Source organism: Cloeon dipterum, chromosome 3 (assembly GCF_949628265.1).
Source record: "Cloeon dipterum chromosome 3, ieCloDipt1.1, whole genome shotgun sequence".
Taxonomy (NCBI): domain Eukaryota; kingdom Metazoa; phylum Arthropoda; class Insecta; order Ephemeroptera; family Baetidae; genus Cloeon; species Cloeon dipterum.
In genome coordinates, this window is record NC_088788.1 from 10119978 (window position 1) to 10137630 (window position 17653).

A 17653-nucleotide genomic window follows, 5' to 3' on the forward strand; every position below is an offset into this window, starting at 1 on the left:
GGATTTTGTCCCAGAATTTTGTTATTTGGGTGTTATGTTTCAAGTATCAGGAGTATCCTTTGGTAGGCATTTGGAGACACGAGCGAGGGCAGCCCTTATGGCAACTTATAGTATTAAAAACTTGCATAAACCTTCGATTGAAACGGCAGTTAAACTCTTTGACCTAAAAGTTTCTCCTACTGCCTCTTATGGCATAGAAGTTATTTGGCCTTATCTTACTATTAATGATTTTGAAATATTAGAGCGAGTCAAAACCCGATACCTAAAGAAAGTGCTGGGGATATCTAAATACAATAGATCGCGTTACGTTTATGATCTAGTGGCCAAAGATTTAAACTTTTTTTGCTACAGATCTAAAAATTAAATATGATCTCCCTGAAACCGATAATTATAAGAAGTTTGTTAATATAAAGATTATAAATAGGCGCTTGATTTGTGATGCATTTTTTTTGTTATTTTTATCCTTGTCCTCTCGCACCGGGAAGGGCGCGCACAGCACTAGCACGAATGCTGAAACCCGGGTCCCAATAACAGACCCAGACTGGCACCAAATTTTTTTACCGGTGACTGCTGATTTTCGCGGCCCACCAAGCACCAAGCCACCGCGGCCCACTACCCCCCCCCCCCGAACCTTTATAATTTTCAATTGAAATAAATGGCAGTTTCCTCGGTGGATAGAGAGCAGGGTTGCAAAAGACCGGCATTTAAAAAAAACGTGGTGCAGTGGTAACAAGTTTTTTTTCAATTTTTTACCATTTTCTTGCAGGCCATGTTTGCATATAAGTTTTCAATAATTTTCTAATTATTTGCTCAAGACCTCGACTTCAAAATTTTTTGAGAACTTTTTGGAGAAATGGAGGCAGCAAATGGCAATTTAAATACAAAAAAATCGTACAGTAGAAGAAATTCTGACCACTTCCGACCGAAAATCTTAGATTTTCACAAGGGGAAAATGGAATAAATTCATTTCTTGCGCAAGAAAGTTGTAAAAATTGAGTTGTAGAAACCGTTAAAAACCAGTGGTGAAAAAATCTGGTGGTATTAATAAAGCAAATAATACAACCCTGATAGCGAGCTGTTTATTTTTCCGTATTTCTAGAGAAATAAGGTCCGCTCAGCCCCTAGTCGGGACAGGAAGCTCATTAATTAGGACTAAAACCAGTAGCCGAAACTAGAAATTACTACTCAAATGGACCACTTTACCACCCTGAAATTAAAAAAAATCTTGAATTAAAACCATTAATTTTTTCAAATGTTCTACACTCGTCTCGACTTGACTCGTCCTTATGAAGGACAGGACAAGTACGCAAGTTTTATTACCGGATTGAAACCGTCCACAACTGGTCCAACTTGACTCGACTCGCCTGACTCGGCCCAACCTGTCCAATTTGTTGGTGGGTAGGTTTTGGTTTGCGCGCTCAATACGTCGACCCTCCGATAGCGGCCACGTTGCCAGTTACTCGCTGCTCGATTCCCCTCTGACGGGACTCTGCCGCTCTCCCTCCTATTACGACTCGCGCGGCCAGGACTCCTTATGCCACCTTACATTCTAATTATAAAACTCCAATTTGAAGTCACGGCATTCTAAAAAAAAACCTAGCAGATGTGAAACTAACAATAAGTGAAAGCACCTATTTAATTAATATTATGTTAAGCAACTTATCATTCGCTGCGGCTTCATATTCGGAGAACTGGGAACTTGCCGCGACAAAATCAAATCTGAATTTTCATTTGTTTTAATTGAATTTTTCAAGTTTATTTAAAGTGTCACGGCATTGAATTTTAATTTAATTTAAAATCAAATGTCACTTCAGTCGCACCCTCAGTTATCGTTTTGAATACTCGACTTAGATTTCAATATTCAGGCCTTTTTGTTTTAAAATCTTTAATCATTGCCGGGTTGAAGGTCAAAACGGTGTGTATATAGCCCAATTGTTCAGACCAAATTTTTGCCAGCTGCCTAATTAACGCGAGCTTGCCACTTGCCACTTTTTATTTCTCCAATAGGTAGGTTCACGAAATGTTTATCTATTGGTTCTTATCCAAGATGGCGTTGTAGTGGAAATTTCCACTGGACATTGTGAGCGCGTTGCTGATTGAGAGAATCCCAGGCACAGGGCCGCTCTGCTCTTTGAAAGCAGCTGGCGCACGCACGCGCAGCCAGAGAAACGTTCAAACTCAAATCATAATTATGGCGTTACAAAGCTCGCTGAGGAATCACGGTCGTTTTTCTTAAAAATTATCATTACAGAGATGAGGATTAGCACTAGAATATATTGACACAGCATTAATCTTAAATCTGGAAAAACTTAATTTTAAACTTAAATAATCTTGGGAGATGAAAATTTTGACTATAAGGGTTGTTGAATTTGTCGGTAAAAACCTCTAAAATCTCGCCGAGGTAATATTCCGCCTTTTTTCATCAGATCCTAAACGTGATATATAATAGCCCCGCATAAAAAATATAACCCAGGAATATCTGGATTAATCCTAGATTAATCTAAATTTACCTAAACAATTAATCCAAAAAAATGTTCCAGGATTAATCCTGTATTAATCAAAAGATTAACCTAAGAAAGTTTAAGATCAATCTAGAGATTAATCTACACAGGAAATATCCTCAGATTATTCTTTGGATCTATCTATACTACAAATGCCTAAATTTCTACAATAATGTGATTTTTTGTGATACCATATGTTTTAAATGTTTGACTTGTCATGGAGAAATAAACAGAATTGAATTGAAAATTTTTTTGTGAAAAATGCGGAAAACTTCTAAATTAGTCGTGGATTTTTCTGCTGGTTTCATGCGCAATGTAACAGAGTGGTTCATTTTGTTACGCAATGCAAAATTGGTGAAAAGAATTGTTCTGCTCTGATCTTTTGGGATGATTAGTGTAATTATATACCTGATTAAAAGATGACGGTCCGCCAGGAACCAAGAAACGACTTGCTGCTTGAGGTTGGAGATACTGCTTGTCTCCATTGTTGAAAGCGAATTTTACAGACTGCTCCATCGTACAAAATGAATTTTATATCTTCAGAAAATGGTTTCAAATCGTTAACGTATGAACTGCGTATGATGTCGCATCAATAATGAGAGAGATATATTTAATATATACTGTATGTATATGTGATGGGGAGAGAGTATAGTAAAATAAGGAAAAATTGGGACAGTGTAGCCACTCCTACCACCCCCTCCCCTCGATAGCTGGCCTATATATTTCTAGATTTAAGAGGCGAAGAGTGAGAATTCATCCTCAATAATTAGAAATTGTGTAAATTGCAATTGCTTAAATATTATCATATGCGACTATATATTATAAAAGTGCTTTACGTGTTTTTGCTGACCAATAAGTTAAGTAACATATAGAGTGCAGTCAGATCTGCAAACAACCCGGAGGGCTGGGTTAAACTGGTTAAAACCGGTTTTAAGCAGTTTGGCCCAAGATGACTTTTTTGGTCAATATTGTGACGCATAATTTGCGCATTACTTGCACTAATTGAGTCTTTTGGATCGTAAAAACAAATCCTTGACACTTGTACGGGAATCCAAAGAGAGCTTTTTGTCTCCCACATTCATAAACGCCATCTTGGATCTGCGCAGTTGGAACCTATTTAATAGCACATCTGGCCCCCGCTGAATTGAGTGAATGTTAAAATAGAACAAAACAGTCCGCTAAGGAGATTAGAAAAAGCATAAAAACAACAGGGATGAAAGGCCGACAAAAATTCTTTGACCCCCGCGATGAGTGCTTTTCGTATAGTCATCGCACACGTGTTGGTAGATTTTCTCAGGTCTGAATCCTGGTGGTTTCTCTTTTCCTGAGAATTTGCTTTTTTCCTGCTGACTAGTAAAATACAAATTTATTGTGACAAATTTTAATACCTTTTCCCAATTGGAAATTCAGACGAATATATCGTCAGTAGAACGCACTATCACACGATTGGAGCATTTTTTCCCTCCATTCGACTCTTTTTTCGCTTTTTTCCACTCAGAGAAATAAAAATTAATTGATATTCGTATTTATTGTCTTTTGGCAACGTCATACATCAGAGAAGGTTGGGCGTTCTTTGTTATGGTCATTGAATGATATGTAACTTCAATCCGCTGCTACCAGCAAAAAATGTGTGGAGAATTCAATATTTAAATTTTTTATGCCAACCAATAAAGCGGTGAGATGAATGTTTTACTGCTTGCTTGTAAAACAACTAATAAAAAAATCATGTACATAGTTTAAATATTGGTATCAAAACACTTCATTACTGTTTGGTGTCCAGTTAGTCAGTAAAAGTGTGAACATACAAACAATAAATTCATGTGGGCGGCCCGCCGCTAATGTATAATTTATGTTGATGTCCAAATGTCTATCGTTGGTGGAAATGATTACGCCACACAGCATTAGGAAAGAAATAATTATACATATCTGCTGAGACCTAAACAGATGGAAGCATTTGTAATATATTGATCAATTTTTACGCTGGCTCATGGCACGGCTCGGGTGACTTTCAAATCACGCATCTGAATTGATTTTTTTAAACAAATTTTTCCCAAAATTATTTTTAAGATTGTATAGTAATTGAGTTTCACAAATTAATTAACTTCCTTTTACTTTTCCTATCAGACAAAATGAACTTGTCTCAAGACAGGAAACCGAAAATGGAAACCGGAATCCAGTCCTTTTCCGTTTTTTTTACACGGAACCAGAAATATTTTAACCGGCAAAGGACCAGAAATAATTTCAATAAACCGAATATTTTTCAAACGCTGAAAAACCGCGTCCAATCGATCTCCAATCTCGCAAAATGAACTACTGCTCTTGACACCCGCGATGAGCGCTTTTCGTAGTCATCGCACGTGTTGGGACATTTTCGCATTTTTCCTGCTGACAGGAAAACACAAATTTGAGCAATATATGGAAGCAAGTTTATATATTTTTAAAAGAATCATGTTTTGTTTAAACATTATCTGTTTTTTAAGATTCCTATAATAAATTGGCTTTGGTAGCCTCGCAAGTTGCGTGTCTTATTTGGACAAAATAATGAGATTAATTTCTAAATTCAGACACTAATTAGATTGCTTCAAAGGTTGAGTTATCGCGATAGAGTTGTTGCCCTTGAGCAACTTTCGGTCAAGTTAAGCAAAAATGAAAAAAGCAAAACCTGGAATGCTGGCTTAGCAACTGCAGCATTCGATTGTTCACCTAAATATTCGTTTTAGGAAATATTGAATAGAAACTTTGAAGGGGAGAGCAGCTCTGCGCTTCTAGAACACCCACAAAGCACTCACTCAATGCAGCTGGCGGTGTTGCCTGTTGCCATTGCTGGCCTCAAAACAAGTCGTTGGTCGCAAGGGAAAAGAGGCGGCCATCTTGGCCAGGAAGGGAAGCTTCTATAAAAATACCCTCTTAGATTGTGAAAGTTACTGAGGGGTGTAAAAACTAAAACCATAGTTAGATATTTTTTTATCTTTGGCTATCTTTAAAATGGCTATAAAAATAAAAATTTTAATATATTCTTTTCCAAATTTGAGTTAAAAATCAAAAAATTTATTTGTATGCCCTTGACGTTTGACCTACCACTTTGAAGTCATTGTAAAAGTTGTTTGCCTTGATGTTTGTCGACCTTCGTTATTATTGGTCGACGCGACAAAAGAATAAGTAATTTTGTGAAATATTTCAGTTAATCTTTTTATCTGATGAAGGTTTTAATGTTGCATATTATAATGATTTTGGAATAGTGGGCGTCACTAAGTTACGCCCAGTTGCCCATAAAACACCGCCAAAAATTGAGCTCTTCAAAATGACAGACGCGACACCAACGGTTGGGTCGGGAAGCTCATAGCTGGGACGAGTTTAGGCCATTAGAGTTTGGAATGCTTCCGTTCGTTTTACCAGAACGACCACCAGGTGCAATAAGTGGCGCAGCGATCGCTAAACGCTACACAGCATAGGAAACTCCCACGTGCAGAGGGAGGCGATGAGGGGCGTGTGACGAAGTTTTTCGTGGCAATACGATGGCAAGAAGAGCAGAGACATGGTTCAACCGCGCTGACTATCAGCGGCAAGCTCAAGCTATAGAGAAGCAAAAGCGTTCGCTGCTTTCAAACTCTCTTTAACAGCTCAACCTTTGGTCCACTTCTGTACACCCGAAATTAAATGTGCGGCATATGTTAAGGAAAACTGGAAAATTCAGTGGAATGCACCAAAGCAAAAATTCTGCTGGCTACCTGAGAAAAGATCTCCAAAGACAAATTCTTCGTAATGTTTGATGCATTTTCAACAAGAACGGATTAAAATTTCGTGAATCTACAAAAAGGAAGACTTACAGCAGTTGACACCAAATCACTAATTCCTTCAGGATTTAAAATTATCTTAGAAAAAATTGCCCTTGAATGATCTTTTTAGTTTCAAAATTAAGTTGTATTACCCTAGTAACCATCAAGGTTGATCAAGAGTCATTTGATTTGCTGTTGAAATTCAAGAAGGGTAAAAGTTGCTCATTTTGATGAAATTCTTTTTGGGAATTTAAGATCACGTTCATGGCTACCAAATTTGACAATTTTTGTTTTGGTCAGGTAACGGCAAGTGCGATTTTGAAGCATTCTTGAATTAGTCTTGAATTTCAACAATCATCAAATACGGCATTTTTGAAAAAACTCATGTTTGGAATTTATTTAATGAGCTTCAAAATGGCCGAATTAATCATCATTAACTCAGTTAAGTGAAGTGCTTTGCTGATACTAGCACTCTTGACATGTCAAGACCGAATCAAATTTGATCAAGGTTGAATTAAATTTGAAGAAAAATGAATTTCCAGAAAATTTCTTAAAAAAGTTGAAATGGCCCAAATCGAAAATTGGGGGGAGGGGAATTTGCTACGCCAATAGCTGAACTTATTCAAGTCTGATTCAGATCTGCTTTAGCGTTGAATCAGTCTTGAATTATTTTAGCGATTTAAATAATCTGTTTGCGTGTCAACAAATCAAATAAAAACACATTTTCATTTAATTCGAGGTGAATTTAATTTTTCCGTGGACTTGTAATTATTTCTCCCTTGAGTGTGTGTGGGCTTAGCGCCAGCGCGCGCTCTCGCTTATTGCCTCGCGCGCTCGTCGCACTGTCGCCACTGTCGCTCGCGCTGCCAGCCAACGCAACAGCTGGTTTGGATTGCATCATCTTCATGTCTGGCGGCCGCGGATGTTTATCTCCTTTGTTTTAAGTGGTTTTTGTGACAGATCAACTGCATAATGGACCCTTAATCGGATGATGGCTATGTCGTACAAGGTAAGGATTTTTGATTTTACATTAATATGGTCGCGGGAGTTTACGGGTATTACGCGCAGAGTTTGGTTTGTTTTGGTTTTGTACCAAAAAACACAAGCTCAAAAATTTGAATTTCTGCGTGTTTTTGCCGTTGTTATCAACTTAAACATTAAATAGGTGATGCAATTTTCCAATATCATTCGTTCTGGTGTTGCATCAAGTCTCAAAAATTAGTTTTTGTCCATAATTTTGGCTGAAGAGTTCATTTTTAAGACACGTACATAATGTTTGTATGTAGTCTTATTTTTATCGGTGGTTTATTCATCATGAATTTTTGTAAAATATATACATGCAAGATATAATTTGTTGTTATTGTTTTATCGTTTTAGGAGGAGCCATTTTCAAGAGGAAAAGAGAAGAATCCTTTATTGCTGTTTGCATATCTCAGCTTTGATCTGTTTCCGGGCACCCAGATGGACGGTTGGAAAGAAAATTTTTGCTGTGCAGCCTTCAACAAGGTAATATATTTAATATTGAAATTAATTTTCCTTAACAGCGAACATCAGCCAGTTCCCAGAGTTCCGGATTTTAATTAAAATTTGGAACTTTGGACACTGGTTGACCAGCCAGTTCTTGATGTGTTTCTAAAAGTTAAAACCAGATATTTTGCTAGCTTAAATTTTCGGCCTTTCTAAGTTGGATGGAATATTTATGGCTATGATAGATAATTTCCTGAAAAAAACAGTGTTTGATTTTATAGTTTGTATAATATGCTCAATTTTAAATTTTCATAATAAATGGAGAATTTCCCTTAATTTTTAAAATTAAATGTGAAACTTTTTACTGTACCAGAATTTTAGTACTGAAGTTTCTCACTATAGCCGATATTGTTTTGCCAATTAGCCGGTAAAAATCTGGATAAAACTGGCTTGCTGGAAACTAATTTAAAAACCAGCACTTTCGAAACGTACTTGAGTGTCACAGATAATTGAAAATTGAGAGAATTGAGTGCATGAATTATTATAGATATTCTATACTAATTTGATGCTGCATGTTTGGCTAACTGACTGAAGTTAAGTTTTATTTCTTTAATACCTCACAAACAAATTTGAAAATTATGTTACCAATTAGAAAAAATATTTAAATTTTTCCTCTACTTAAGTGACAGGTTTTACACCATTTCACACTGTAAAAAATGTTGATTATTTTATATAAAATATTAATTGATGTTGGGAAATCTTCTCATCGGTCGATCAGCATTATATTTGAATTTGAATTTTTCATTCCTATTATTTCGAAAAATTTCTGATTGAATTAAATTATATTTAATTATTTTCATTATGGTTTTAAATAATGACAGACTAAAATTAGACTTAAAAATCGCTCTTGAGAAAACACCAACTTGTCCACAGTCTGGAGCCTGGACTATAAATTGAACATCTTTCCTGAAGACATAAAAAAGACAGGTTCATAAAATTAGTTATTATGTTTTTAATTTTTTTTTTGAAAGTGAACTCGAAATTTAAAAATAGAATCATTGCAAATTTATAATGTTTATTGTAACATATCTTGGAGTTAATATTTAATTATATAAACGTACAAATATGAACATCAATATTCTATACCAATAAATATGAGTTAAAGTTTTCTCAAATTAATTAATAAAAATTATAAATTTTTATCAAATAATTGCTTTTGAAGTATTTTTTTTTTAAAAAATCTGCAAACATTGTCTTTTCTACATAAAATATTTCATGTAAGGTGCCAGCATTTCAACTAGTTTCCTGCACTTCCGCATAATATATTTAGAAATTTAACTTTATTATAAAGGAGTTTTTCCTTTATCATGCCTTTATCCCACATATGTATTAGTGTGATGAAAAGAATAATTTGAAAGAAAATTGTAATAATTTTGCAATTTTAAGATTAAAATAGAATTTAGATGGTTAAAAATGTTTTATCTCCACAGTAACAAGAGCATGCTGAGCAACAAGGGCACTACGAGTAGCAGCCGAAGCCAAAATAAAGATGTTTCTGCGCGGTCTGCTCGTCTACCGAACAAGAATACGGAAGCAGGGCCAGGAAGAGCAAAAGAAAGAAACAAAATTGATTCACCAGTTATGAAAGCCCTTGTTGTTCTAAGCCGCCAGTAGGACAATGCACAGTAGTAGGACTTGAGTCTCTATAGTCGAAGCATAAATAATGCATTTTAAATTAAAAAAACGCTGGTGCAATCCTTTGGTGGCTTTGAACATCAAGGGCTTCCGCAAATGGTGAATTTTTTATTCCCAATTACTACAAATGGTCAGTTCAAATTTAAGGCAAATTGAATAGAGCAGTTAACCTGTGAGGCAAAAATTATGTTTTTTCGTACTCTGCAGCAACAGTTTCAGCCTCGCAGATCATCTCAACAGCTATAGGTATACTTCACCTCTAACTAAAACAAATTCAAATATACGGAGTACCATATTGATAAAGTTTGCGAGGTCGGAAAAGCTGCTGCACTGTACGAGAAGATGAAATTTTTATATTTGCTGTGTAATTTTCACTACACGATGATCATCTAGAATTAGTTTCACAGACAATAGAGCCATCCAGCTTTCCTTAAATTTATGATGAAATCTCAGTGTGTTAGTATTTTTGTTTTGATGTGAATTTGTGTTAATGAATTAACAAATTTCGAAAGGTTAAATGTTTGAAGCTGCAAACAGATGGCACCACGTACTGATGTAAAACCGTATACTTCTGATATTGAAGGCTCGATCCTGCTACTTATGCATTCTGCTCTAAAAATAATTTCTTTTTAAGCGTTGAAACTCATAATAAATCCAGCCAATCGTCACAGGATCACGAAAAAAATAGTATTTCCCGACAGTTCTTTATGCGGCGATTGGCTGGGCTGAATTTTCATTCAACAATATTCAAATGAAATTTAATTATCAGGATGTGTGATAGCAGGAATAATTCTAATAAGTGTTTTCAAATGAAAATTAACTGTTGGTGCCATTTATTTACAGCTTAAAAAACTATTTGTATGAGACTTTCGCAACTGTTAAAATTGTAGGGAACATTTTCAAGCTAATTACGCTTACTTGGTGTGATATAAAGTATTGTAGCTATATACTTCAATTTAATTGGCAGATCTCAATTGACTAGTTGTATAAACCCGGTGTTCGAAGCCGTCAACGGATGGCGCAACCATAGACTTTCTTAAAACTTTAATTTTTAAGGCACATCCGTTGCGATTTCAGACTCAATCTAGCTACCGTGCATTCTTAATTAATTATGCTCACTTTTGATGTGCTGAAAACTAAAATCAGTCTAGCCGTTCGCCGTAGAAACGTTAGAAAACATTTTTTTGATTTCAAAAAATAGTTTTTCACGTTTCTACGGCGATTGGCTTAACCGATTTTCGTTTTGAGCGCGTCAAAAGAAAGCATAATATATTTAATTAAGAACGCACGGTAGCTAGATTGAGTCTGAAATTGCAGCGGAAGTGCCTAAAAACTAATATTTAAGTCTCTGGTTTCGCCATCAATAGGCGGCTTCGAACACTAACGGTTAATAAAACTGGTCAATGAAAAAGAAAACAGTGTATTTATAGTTAAAATGTATGTTATGTTTTGAAATGAATAAAATATTAATTGAATTTTGAAAGAATAGAACCAACGGATTTAATTTTGAAATTCAGCCTTGATTCTTTGTTGATTTGGTCTTGACGTCAAGGAAAACAAACTTAAGTTAAAAACGTGATTAACCGAAAAACAATGCGAAAAAAGTGAAATACCCGCAAGGGGAATTTTTGGCTGACTTTGAAATTCAAGATTGATTCAAGTCTGGATCAAAGAAAAAAAGGACCATTCCAGATATTGAATCAATCTTGACGTCAAACTTGAATCAGGTTTGACGCCCTTGAATGTCAGCCTTGATTCAATTTTGAATCAGCATTGAGTGGTTACTAGGGTATGGGCTGACAGGGCAACTCTGCCCCAAATCAGCACACATCCATAAAGTAATGAGACAATTAAGTAGGAACAACATTTGGAAGGAAGTAATGATCAATGGGGTAGCTTGATATTATTGCTTCTTCAATTTTCTTCTTAAACGCACTTGAATTCTCGTTCATACACAAATTTGGGGAAAGACTATTCCACTGACGATAGGGACGATAGCTTTGCACTTATAAGCACTGTTTACCACATACCCCACATACCATAAGCAGTCGTGACGTCAGCAGTTGAGAATTTGCTGCTCGCAGCTCACCCCCCCCCCCCCCCCCGAGTGAATAATTCCTTCCAGGCTTAAGGGGAATTTTTGTATAGTCCACGGTTCAAAACATTATTCGAAACATCCAAATCGTAGATGAATTGAATATTTAGTTGAGGAAATTGACCCGAATTTATTACGTGTGTCGCTAATAGCGTTTTCCCAAACTAACTAAATAGATTATTATCTATTAGTGATTTTTTAAACCATCATAATCTATATTGAACCTTACGCAAATTATCCTGGTTTAAATTCTACTAACTCGTAACTTTTTCTGTTGCAGATTGGGTGAGTGAGAGTGGCTGCACGCGGCGATGTGTGTACAACTACTACAACCAGTCTGTAGACTCGATACTAAATGTTATTTTTTAGTTTTCGCTAAGCAAGCTTTTTTTACTTTACCCAGCCCAAAAATCCAGCAAACCAAAGAAGTAAAAAGGGCACGTTAGTTGTTCTTCAAGCGCTCAATAAATTAATATAGGTAAATACATGCAAAGATATCTGGATGACCTAAAACTAAAATTTAGTGGGATAATCGTTCACGGTAATTTTATTAAGGTTAGGGGATTGTTACGTAACTTTCAACAAGGCCGCCAGGCGTGGGGCGCGGTGATCGCCACACAGCAATCCCAAAACTGGCCTCATCTTGTTACATGTGCGCAATAGACCCGCGCATCTGTTAACCTTTCGCCGCATAGCAACTAAAATCTTTCATCCTTTATTTAATTTTTTGTGCATAATAACACGCTCAAGTGTTAACATGGTGGAATAATTAAGAAATAGTCCGAATCATTTACCTAGCCGCAAAATCTGAATTTTTTAAAAAATCACATAATATAAAATATAAAATTGTGGAAAAGGGTTTCATGTGTTTTTCTACACGCAAAAACGCCTCAAACGAGCATAATTAATTCTAATTTTAATATATGTGCGACAAGCACACAAGGTTTTGGTTTGAGCGCTCAATACGTCGACGTCGCCCACCCTCTGATAGCGGCCACGTTGCCAGTTCCTCGCTGCTCAATTCTCCTATAACGGGCGTCCGCCGCTCTCCCTACTATTACGACTCGCGCGGCCAGGACTCCTAAGGGAACCTTACATTCTAATTACAAAACTCAAAATTCAAGTCCTGGCACAGTCCAAAGCCTAGCTGATGTGAAACTAATAATAAGTGAAAGCACTTATATAATTAATCTACGTTAAGCAAACTGATTTATCGCTGCAGCTTCAGATTCGGAGAACTGTCAACTTGCCGCAACTATAAAATCAAATCTGAAATTTCCTCAATTGAAATTTTCCAGTTCATTTGATCAGTGTCACGGCATTGAATTTTAATTTACATTAAAAGCGGATAATATGCTGCAGCAATCAGTATACATCAATTCAGTCGCACCCTTAGTTATCGATTAGAATACTCGACTTAGATTTTTTGTTTTAAAAACTTAAACCATCGACGGGTTGAAATTAAAAACGGTGTACTCTAGCCCAATTGTTCAGACCAAAATTTTGCTTGCCGCCTAACGCGAGTTTTCTCCAACAGGTTCGAGAAGATTTAATATTTATTGGTTCTTATGGTTCTTATTTAAGATGGCGTCGTAGTGGAAATTTCCACTGGACATTGTGAGCGCGTAGCTGCTAGCTGGTCGAGAGAATCCCAAGGCTCAGGGCCGCGGAAGCAGCTGCCGCACGCACGCGCAGCCAGAGAAACGTTAAAGGCTTCAAGCTCAAAATCACAATTTATTATGGCTATACATAGCTCGCTGAAGAATCTAGGTTGTTTATCTTCAAATTTTTTTCAAATTCATTCTCATTGCAGAGATTGATTAGCAGAAGCGTATATTGATATTGCATTAATCTTAAATCAAATTAAAGAAATTAATTTTAAAATTAAATATTTTAAGGAGATGGAAGTTACGACTAAGGGCTGTTGAATATTATGTGGCTTATGGGTTGAAACCTCTAAAATCCCGCTGAGGTGATATTCCACATTCTGTCGCCAGCTCCTAAACGTGATATACTATAACATAAAATGTGATCGCTTCAAAGGTTGAGTTATCGCGATGGAGTTGTTGCCCTTGAGCAACTTTCGATTAAGTTGAGCAAATTTGAAAAAATCAAATATGCCTGGAATGTCATCTTAGAAATTGCAGGAAGGTTTATTAACATAAAAATTCTTTCCAGGAAATACCGATTTTTAACTTTTAAGGGGCGAGCAGCTCTGAGCTTTAAGAACACGCAATGCGCTCACTTGTTACTGGAGCCGGCGGTGTTGCCTTTTGCCGTAGCTTGCCTCACACGAGTCGTTGATCGCGAGGGGAAACGATCGGCCATCTTGGCCAGGAAGGGAAGCTTCTATAAAAATTCCCTCTTAGATTGTGAAAGTTACTGAGGGGTGTAAAAACTAAAACCATAGTCAGAAATCTTTTTTATCTACGATGCCACGAAATCGAACCTCCTTTCGAAATTCTGAAAAGCATTCTCTATGACAGAGTGGAAAAAATGGAAAAATTTCCAAAATAAAAATCTATTGAAACTGTCCAAGTCATTTTGGTTTATACTAACTTTGAAGCCACAATAGCAATCACATTTCTCTAAAGTCGGCACACGGTTGAACCTTTAGAAAGGTTAAACAATTACAGAGTGATAATAGTCTAGAGAAAAAGTGCAGCGGCTAAACATTTTAATGAACTAAAACGTCATCCGGCGATAAAAGCTGTACTAATCGCCATGGAAATTTTTATAAGTCGTCTTTACGGTGCGTTCAATGGAAGTACTAATTTTTTTCCATGGCCAATCATTTAACCTCAAAGGTTGATTTTATGAACGAAATGTTGTCAATACAAGAATCGCACTGATTGTGAGAGTCAGAGCAGTTGGGAAATGTGATGCTTGGAGAGAAGCTACATTAGAGGCGCGATAGCTGCTAAACTCGTACGCGGTCGGTCGTGCAACTCAACTTTTGCTCGCTCATGTACTCCCGAGGTATACGCTCAGGCCGCTCAACGCTTAACACAGCACAGCAAGGAATGAACTGTGGAAAAATTAGTGATATTCTTTAAAATTACAATTCTCCTAGTCGCATGGGGAAAAATATCAAGATCGAGACTTAGCCCAGATGTCAGTAAATGATTAACCCAGAAAAATTTTAAATGCTAAATAATCACAGGTTAATGTTGCATAGTTGTCACCTTAATTCTAACCCCTCATTTTTCATAATAATTTTGAATTGTCTGATAAATGTTGGCCCTGATAATATTCGTGCCGGTGCGACGCGCATGACTATCGTGACGTCAGCAGTTGAGAGTATCATCTGTGTCCTTGCGCTCCCAGCTCACCCCCTAACAAAGATTTCCCCCAGGCAACGCAGTCATTTTTCTTGTTGTCCACGGTACTAGATATCGAAGAATCCGCAGAATCGTTGCAGGGTCTCTTCAGAAACTGTTGAATATGAAATATTTTAAACTGCAATCTCAACCCCTTAAAATTTTTGTTGATATACCCTTGACACCTTCCGCAGGATGCAATAATTACTGTCTTAATAGAAACCATAAAAACCCTCAACTCACATCTGGTCCACACTCTTTTAGAGTCTTGAATTAATTAGTTATTAATCGTATCTACCTTTTGACCAAAAAGTTGGATTTACAGATGGTTTATTCGCATGAATCTAGAAACTTGACTAAAATAAAATGCATCTGGATCCGAGCTTGTAGTGAACTCTCCGAACGTTTTCCACCCAGTCAACAATCCATCTATCACGAAAAATCTCTGACACCGTGACGCGGGAGAGCTCCACCCGGGGCCGGAATTGCTGATATTGGCATGGTAAATCGCATGAAGGGCGGTTTTAATATTTGGCTTCATTCTTTATCGGAATAGGGCCGGATTTTGTCCTCATTTCAAAAGTTCTAAATCTGATGTGGCGCAAGCGAGACTGACGCGTACGCAGTCGCTAGGTGCTGCGGCACGGCGTAGTAGTTCCTACTCCTACAGCTCACAACATTCTCCAAGCTCTCCTGAGCTCTCCGCAATGAGCTGCTGCGCAGTAGAGATCTGCGCAGATGATGTGCTTTTTAAAACTGCATAACTCAAAAGTCGCAACTCAAAACTTAATTATTGTATGTAACACGCTGTAAACTGGAGACTTGGAGATATCGCAATAACCCGCATTTTTCCGGAAAACATACTGCATTGCAAAAAAATGTATTTTTGCGGGTTCTGTAATTTTGCGCATTTTTTCGAATCACATTGCAGTTCAATTGAAGATGAAACTTTTTCATGATGCTGGATAGTTAAAAAACGTTTCTTAAATTAAAGAACGTTTCAAATTTTTTGGGAAAAATCAAAATACCCAAAATTAAGTTCATTTATTCAAGAATCATCTAAGGAAAAATGTATTTTTGATTTTAATCATTTCTATGATTTTCAAAGGCAAACTCGGACCCTTATGGTTATCAGACACTTCGTATAATACAAAGAAATTTTTTATTGATTTTCAAGGACAGAACAGTTTCATTCAATTCATTGTTTACCATGTGCGAAAATTTCAAATTTTTCTGATGATGAAAACGTAATTAAAATAATAATTGAGCGAAGTTAAATTGCTCGCCTGCTGTAATACAACCAGAAGCGACAGCGTGAAACGCCCCCCTCCGTTGGCCAGCAGCGCTGGACGCTGACCAGTCAGATTGGTTTTGCCAATTTTATCCAAAATTTACAGTGCTAGACTATGTTTTCTCACATGATTTGGAATCCTCTCATCGAGATCTATCTGAAGGCCAGTCTTTTTTAGGGGGAAATGAGGAATTTCTGTGAAAATCGCGATTGCGCAATTCTTTTGAGAGTTCCCCATTTAAAACAATGCTAATTTGGAGGCTGATTTTCTCGAAAATGTACAGTGCTGCCTATGTTTTTTTAACTGTAAATGATCCTTGATCCTTAGGACCTAACTTGTATGTGTGTTAAAGGATTTTGGGGGGAAATTCACTATCATTCCTCTTTACGACATCGAGTATGAAACTACTTTAAGAAAATTTTGTGAAAAAGAGAATGGCACGAAATTTTTTCTAACTTGGGCGCACGTGAAAATGACAAAATGATACAGATAAAAATAATAGGTTGCTGGCTGGCGCGGCTTAGATCAGCTGGCTGAGCCGATAAAAAAGGTCGGCGGCCGGCGGCTCGATAAAAGGATCGGCTCAGTCAGCTGGCGCGGTTGGCTCAGATGTCTGACAATAATTTACAGCAATTTTTCGCAATTATATAATATTAAGTTATATTTAAAAAAATCCTGATTTTTCGTCTAGGTTAATTATTTCAAATTCTATTGATTATTATAGTTTTCGCAGAGAAATATTCCTCGCTACTTGCTGTTTTGCACCTTTCCAGCATGCGTGATTTGGCTTCACGGGACGAATGTCTAGCGTTTCAATGCAGTCCTCGGTGCGGAGGCAATGGGCTGGGTCCCTGTGCGGCCTAGTGCGCCCATGTTATCCGTTCGAGGTGTTATTGGGACCCGGGTTTCAGCATTCGTGCTAGTGCAGTGCGCGCCCTTCCCGGTCCTCGGACAGGGATAAAAAGAGTAAAAAAAATATTGTTAGAAACTAAGATAATACTTTAATTGGTTTATCTTTCGAGAGAAGAAATCGTGCGTGATTAAAAAAAAATTAATCGTGTAGTGCCTGTCAATAGGTGGCTGAAAATACGGTGGCAGAAGACCAGATGTAGTTGAACCGCGCTGTCAATCAAGCGGCAAGCTCAAGCTGCAGAGAAGCAGGCGTTCGCTGCTTTCAAACCCTATTTAGCAGCTCAACTTTTGGTCCACTTCTGTACACCCGAAACTAAATGGGCGGCATACATTGAGGAAAACTGCGGAAAATTCAGTGGAATTTAACAAAGCAAAAACTCCTCTGCCTACATGAGAAAAGACAAAGATTCATAATGTCTGATGCATTTTCATCAAGAACGGTTAAAAGTTTCATAAATCTACAACAACGAAAGCATAAAGCTGTTGACACCAGATCACTGATTCCTTCAGGAATTCAAATTCTGAGTGCAGAGATTAGGACTAGCACACAAGCATAAATTGACATTGCATTTAATTTAATACTTATAGAACTTTT

General features: G+C 37.0%; 1 protein-coding gene and 1 long non-coding RNA gene across 2 annotated transcripts in view; one reads left to right on the forward strand and one right to left on the reverse strand.

Annotated features, from left to right (window-relative positions):
• The window catches only part of RpL18 (ribosomal protein L18), a 112745-nt gene that overhangs the window by 77195 nt on the left and 17897 nt on the right, over nt 1-17653 (reverse strand). The window lies entirely within an intron of this gene.
• LOC135939606 (uncharacterized) lies at nt 7127-11227 on the forward strand. The gene is made up of 3 exons (XR_010574766.1): nt 7127-7286; nt 7655-7783; nt 9235-11227. It is a non-coding gene; the product is annotated as an uncharacterized LOC135939606 (long non-coding RNA).